We start from the raw sequence: 5,717 nt of genomic DNA, 5'->3' as shown, positions 1-5,717 counted from the left end.
ATGTGCTTTGGGAAGGAGTCCTTAGGCAGCAGTGATGTGTTGTAATTAAGACATTGAGATGAGACTATACCAGCACATTGGGTTTGTAACCTTCCACCTGTAAGGCTTGAGACAGGGGGAACTGGACTACAAAATACACCAGGCAGTGTTTACAGAAAAAATAAAAGCATTGCTTAAATCAGAAGGAATGATGACATTAAGAGCAACCAGGAGATAGCATTTGCATTTGCATTCCAAAACCAGTGTTGACTGTGCTGATGGATGCTTGGAGAGCCTTTTCAAAATCTTCATAAGTCTTGAAATGGCCTGGAAGACGGAGGGTCTGGAAGCATGTACGGGATATTGGGAACTGCCCACTCATGACCTCCACTATGAGCACCCCAGGCCCAGGGAGGACCTCCCAGCCAGTCCAAAACTTCAGAAGGTCATCAAGAGAGTCTGCTGGAGCTAGACGAAAAAAAGGAAAGCTTACTAATATGCGTTTAATTATTATCATACCTTCATATTAATGAAACAACATTTCAGTTTTACTGTCTGCAGGAAAGAGTAACCATCACAAACTGAAATCTTTGAAACCATGTGTGTAATATAATGGTAACTGATCAAGGTGATTTGGAAAATGATGGGCTTGGTTGCTGTTCAATAAGTTTCAGCCCAGGTACAATTTTTAATAATTTCATCACAACTTTAGAACTACCCACTGAGCATTTTTCGGTCTATTAGCCGTTTAAATGACGTCTAAACGTCACCTAGCCGTCTAGGCTAAATCCGGTTTATGAGTGGTCTAGAATTGAAAGTTTTTTCAACGTCTAAACCTAGCCTAGACGTTGTTTCAACGTCTTTTGGACGGCTAGATATAAATATATAACCGTTCAAATGACGTTGAAAGAACGTCTAGGCTTAGCCTAGACGTTGAAAAAACTTTCATTTTTAGACCACTCATAAACCGGATTTAGCCTAGACGTTATTTAGACGTCTAATAGCCCGAAAAATGCTCAGTGGGTTAAACCCTATTATAGACTATATACGTTGTTTAGACGTCATGTAAACGTCTATTTAATAAGGATATTAATATACTTATAATTAAATCATGTTTAAATAACATCTAAACAACTTGTAGGCATTATATACCTTTAAGATATATCAAATTATTCACACGAAACCTATATTAATGCATTTAAATACCTCAATTTTAATGCAGATCCAGGTTCTCTACAAAAAAAATACCTGATGGACCAAATTTAACCCGTTTTGCTTACCTTTGTAGAAGTGTAGTCCCATGTTCTGATAATTTGTTTACATTATGTTGTTATCTTTCAGGATCTTTTAAATATGTTGCAGTGTGACACTAATGTCATGCTACTCTTTATTGTACCACTGGATAAAAACTTTTTTCTTAATGTTAACATTGATCTACTCTGAACATAACTATCCTTCAACTGTAATTTCAATCACAATACATATTTCAACAAAAAAAATACCAAAGCTTGTACAATCGGTCTTTAATTTCTGCACCTCTTAATGCTTTAAGCCATTAACACCCGTCATGTTAGATTTTAAACACTTTAACACATCTTATACTTGAGCTATTCAAAAATAGCAGATCTACAAGCTCATAGCACGGCACTCGGCGCTAGTCGATCTGCTATATTTTTGTTTTAACAATATTGAACATTTTTGCAAATCTTTGAATGTATGTTTTACCTCAAATCTTTGCTTTGCCTAGACTTGATACACACACACACACACACATATATATATATATATACACACACACACATACACAAAGATTTGCAAAAAAAAAATTTTACTCTCCAAAAAATAGAAGATCTACAAGCTCTTAGCGCGGCACCGAGTTCCGCGCTATGAGCTTGTATATCCAGGGTCCCCACACATTTTTAGCAATGAATTTCCAAAACTTTTCCAGAATATTTAGCCCAATTTCCAGGCCTATATAACAATCATTCAGCGCAATAATGTGTCTCTTACTCCTATGTACAATGCCCAAAGATAGGCAGTGTAGCAAAAATAAAGCATAGAATGGTACAATTCCATTCAAATTTCGTGCAAAATTAGGGCAACACAATTGAGACATACATTAGGCTGCCATCACACAGCCCGTTTGGCGAAAAACTACTTATGTTACATATTTCGTGTAATGTTATACATGTTTATGAAAATGTTTTGTGTTAACAAAATCAATAGCCAAAAACAATGCATAGCCAAATATTTTTTCCAGGACCCTTGATAAATTCCAGGACCTTAGATCAATTCCAAACCTTTTCCAGTACTGGATTTTTTAAATTTCTATTCCAAAATATTTCCAGGAATTTCCTGTATATCTGCTATTTTCTGAATAGCCAAAGAAATCTTAAGTGACACAGATGCGTTCCCTATCTTAATGGGATAAACAACCATAAAAGACAAGTTTTAACAAAATGTTTTGACCAAATAATAACATTGATTTGCTTCAAGGCGTTGCCCTCTTCTTGTATCCCCCTCCACCACTTCTACCAGGCGCCTGCTTGAAGTGGTCAGAGATGGCAGCGCTCACCAGGTTCTCCATTGTCTCTCTGAATGTCTTCTGAACGGCTTCTGCAGTCAAAACAATGACATATAACTCTCATACACACACGTGTACAACTTGAATAAGCAATCAACAAATAACTAGCACTGACAAAGTTATTTTTACCATTGATGACAGAAAGATAGAAGGTAGTGCTTTTGAAAGCTCTCTCCTGCTGTCCGACACCATGCTAGTAGAAATTAGTCATCAGGCCATTGGTGAAAAGTCTGAAACAAAAAGAAAATGAGAAGCTAAATCGTCAATGGCATACTATGTTGATATGAAACAGCATAATGTTGATATGAAACAGAAATAATAAATAATACACAGTGGGAAATGATAAATAATACTTCCATTCTTACTTTTCTCCGACATGGGAAACTGAAATAAAGAAACCTTGTGACAGTCTGCCTGTGATTTAGGATGTGAGGCTTTACTTTAGCTGGTGCAGATCTTAATAAACAACATTACTTGTTTTACAAGTTCAACATCATCATCCCTACCCAATTACATCTTTGCCACAGTAAGATGACTTCCAAACTTTATAAAAAGGTACCTTTTGGAATCCTGTGAATGTTTCTCCTCTGAGTTCTGATAAGATTTCCTGTTGGTGAAAGACAAGGCAATTACATGTCATACTTGCTACTTACTGTTGGGGGGAGAAAAGAAAATTAAACATCTTACTTGCACCATTGCAACCTATTTTGCTCACTGCTACAGTCAATTTAAATTTACCTTGTGGTGTTATTTATTCATTGGGGCTGGAGTAAGGCTTCTATTCACTGTTGGGGGTAAAGGAAATAAATTAGACATAGTCACCGTTATGATCACTCCTAGACTCAAAATCTACCTTGTGTAGGTAGTCCTTGCTCCATTTCATCTTGGAGTAAGGCTAAGATTCTCTGTTTGGTGGGGGTACTTACTCATCTCACTTACAAACTCACCATTTATATCACTGGAAAACTCAAATAAATTGTACCTTGTGGTTGTGGAGTCCTGGCACTGCTTTGGCATACGCCTATGATACACTGTTGGGGAGAAAACAAAGTAAATTACATGTCATAATTACACCATCACTATTGTGCTCACAGCTATAGCAAATCAAATTCTACATTGTGTAGTCCTGACTCTTGCTTGGACTGGACTGAAGCCACAATTCACTGTTAGGGGTGGAAGACAGTGAAATTACATATCCAACATAATGTTTTCAATGTCATCTCCAAATATCTCCACTTAGCCATCTACACATACCTACATATATGTACATATCTACACATAGATCTGTGTCCTCAGTCCATTCAGGGCAGCTTGAGCAAGCAGTGTATTGCTGTGATCTGTTTGAAAACAATGACATTATTAATTTCACAGCTTGTCTCAGCCCCATATAGCAGTACTGACTCCACTGTAAATGGATCCACAACAGCACTGTTCCTCCGTAGCCTGGCCAAAACAAAATCTAGGTGGCTTCTGCAATGAACATATAAACGAATTAATTAATTCTAAGATTGGGAGTATCAATAGCAGAGGTTATGTAATCTAGAGTGTACACTGTACAGCTTGAAAATTAAATAATACATTTTTAGCCCTGACAATTACTGCAACATCACCCGTTTTAAATACAGTTGTTGATGTAATGGTGATGTCTTTTTGAACTTCCTTTCCCTTGTTGACATCCTCCATTCAAATTAAAGTGTGTCATAGGTGAGTAAAGAGTCCAACAACACTGGAATGACTCTTAACTAGTGTTGCGATTATTAGAAACATGCATTTCTACAGGATATAAGACATTTTAGTTTGTAAGTCATGTCATTCAATTGAATGTACAAGTGGCCAATACAAAGCATAATGCTCCATTCTGATTGTTACTGTGAGCACATTAACTTTGTAGGAATTTGCTACATCTCAACATATGTGATACGAGAGGCTCCTGGTAACTATAATAGCAGTTAAATTCAAATGTACAATTTTGCTGAACTACCAAGGAGACATAACATGTTTGTTGTAAACACCTTTGTGGTGTTTACAGCCTATTGCTAGTAAGACCTGGTGTTGAGGTGTGGATAGGGGCTGTCAACGTGGTATTCTGTGGGCAGTGTGTATAGTTTAAAAACAATCTGTAGAGTTTAGTTGTATAACTATCTAAACATTGGCACAACATCCACCACAGGACATGACAGCGTGGTTACATAATATAGCCAAACTCACATGTTTCCATTACCCTTTGCCATTTGTGTTCCTGAAACAAGATTGACAAAAAAAGACATTTTTATGGCCTAATATATCACATGTAGTCCTCACAAGAGGTGATAGCATTAACATTGGATATCACCAGTAGTGACAAGTAGTCTACACATTCTCTGAAATTAATTTGTTGTTTTGGTGTCACTTTAAACAGAAGAGATCTATAAATACACGGACAGTCACTTTGTTCCAATTAAAAATAGTTAAAAAGAGTAAATAAACTAAACATTTCACAACATGTTGGTACATGTTAGCCTGCACATTGTTAAAGAACAATAATTTATTACACTGTACCATATTCAACAAGGTTCACTCCAATTGGAACAAAATAAAAGATTATACACAATTTATGTTCCGTGGTTTTACTCCTTGCAGTAAAGTAGTGGATCTACAAGCTCACACCGTGATGCAGATGCAAAGCGTTGAGCTTGTAAATCGACGTTCTTCACGGACTGCTAAAGTTAGCTGCTGGCTTTAGTTAGCTGCATCTAGCAGCTTAGCTAGCTAGCTGCAGCAGCTAGCAGCTTCCTTTAGAAGTTATAAGCTTGCAAGCGGCTTAAGAAAAGTTTTAAAATCAATAAGCAAAGAACACTCACCTCTATAGTCGTATTGCCATTTAAATAATTAAACTTCATGGTGATGAACATCGTGATAACTCGCATGAAATGTATCTATTTGTGAGTGTTTACTGTTTGTCGTCCGCAACCGGAACCACTAATGTTGCCATGTCTCGTGAGAAAATCAGAAAACCAACCTCCGAAACCAATCTGCGGTTTACTGTTGCTGTGAAGCCCAGTGTTGCCAAGTCTCGTGAGAGAAATAAGCAAACCGAACTACAAAGACAATCTGCGGTTTACTGTGGAAAGTCTGGTGACGAGAGGTTAGCGGTTTACTGCTTGGCTTTCACTCG

At 37.1% G+C, this 5,717-nt stretch overlaps 1 long non-coding RNA gene across 2 annotated transcripts; it reads right to left on the bottom strand.

Annotated features, from left to right (window-relative positions):
* Positions 1-3,019: 3,019 nt before the first annotated feature.
* On the bottom strand, positions 3,020-5,515 carry LOC308083890. 2 transcript variants are annotated; one of them, XR_013933021.1, is made up of 6 exons: positions 5,404-5,515; positions 4,772-4,802; positions 3,818-3,900; positions 3,546-3,594; positions 3,302-3,348; positions 3,020-3,170 (listed from the first exon to the last, which is right to left on the bottom strand). It is a non-coding gene; the product is annotated as an uncharacterized lncRNA (long non-coding RNA). The 2 variants fall into 2 exon arrangements; XR_013933020.1 differs by having other exon boundaries at positions 3,302-3,594.
* Positions 5,516-5,717: the final 202 nt, after the last annotated feature.

Source organism: Gymnoscopelus braueri (assembly GCF_963280865.1).
Source record: "Gymnoscopelus braueri genome assembly, chromosome: 4".
NCBI classification, from domain to species: Eukaryota; Metazoa; Chordata; class Actinopteri; order Myctophiformes; family Myctophidae; genus Gymnoscopelus; species Gymnoscopelus braueri.
Note: the sequence above shows the minus strand (reverse complement) of the source record. Positions and strands in the feature narration are given on the sequence as shown.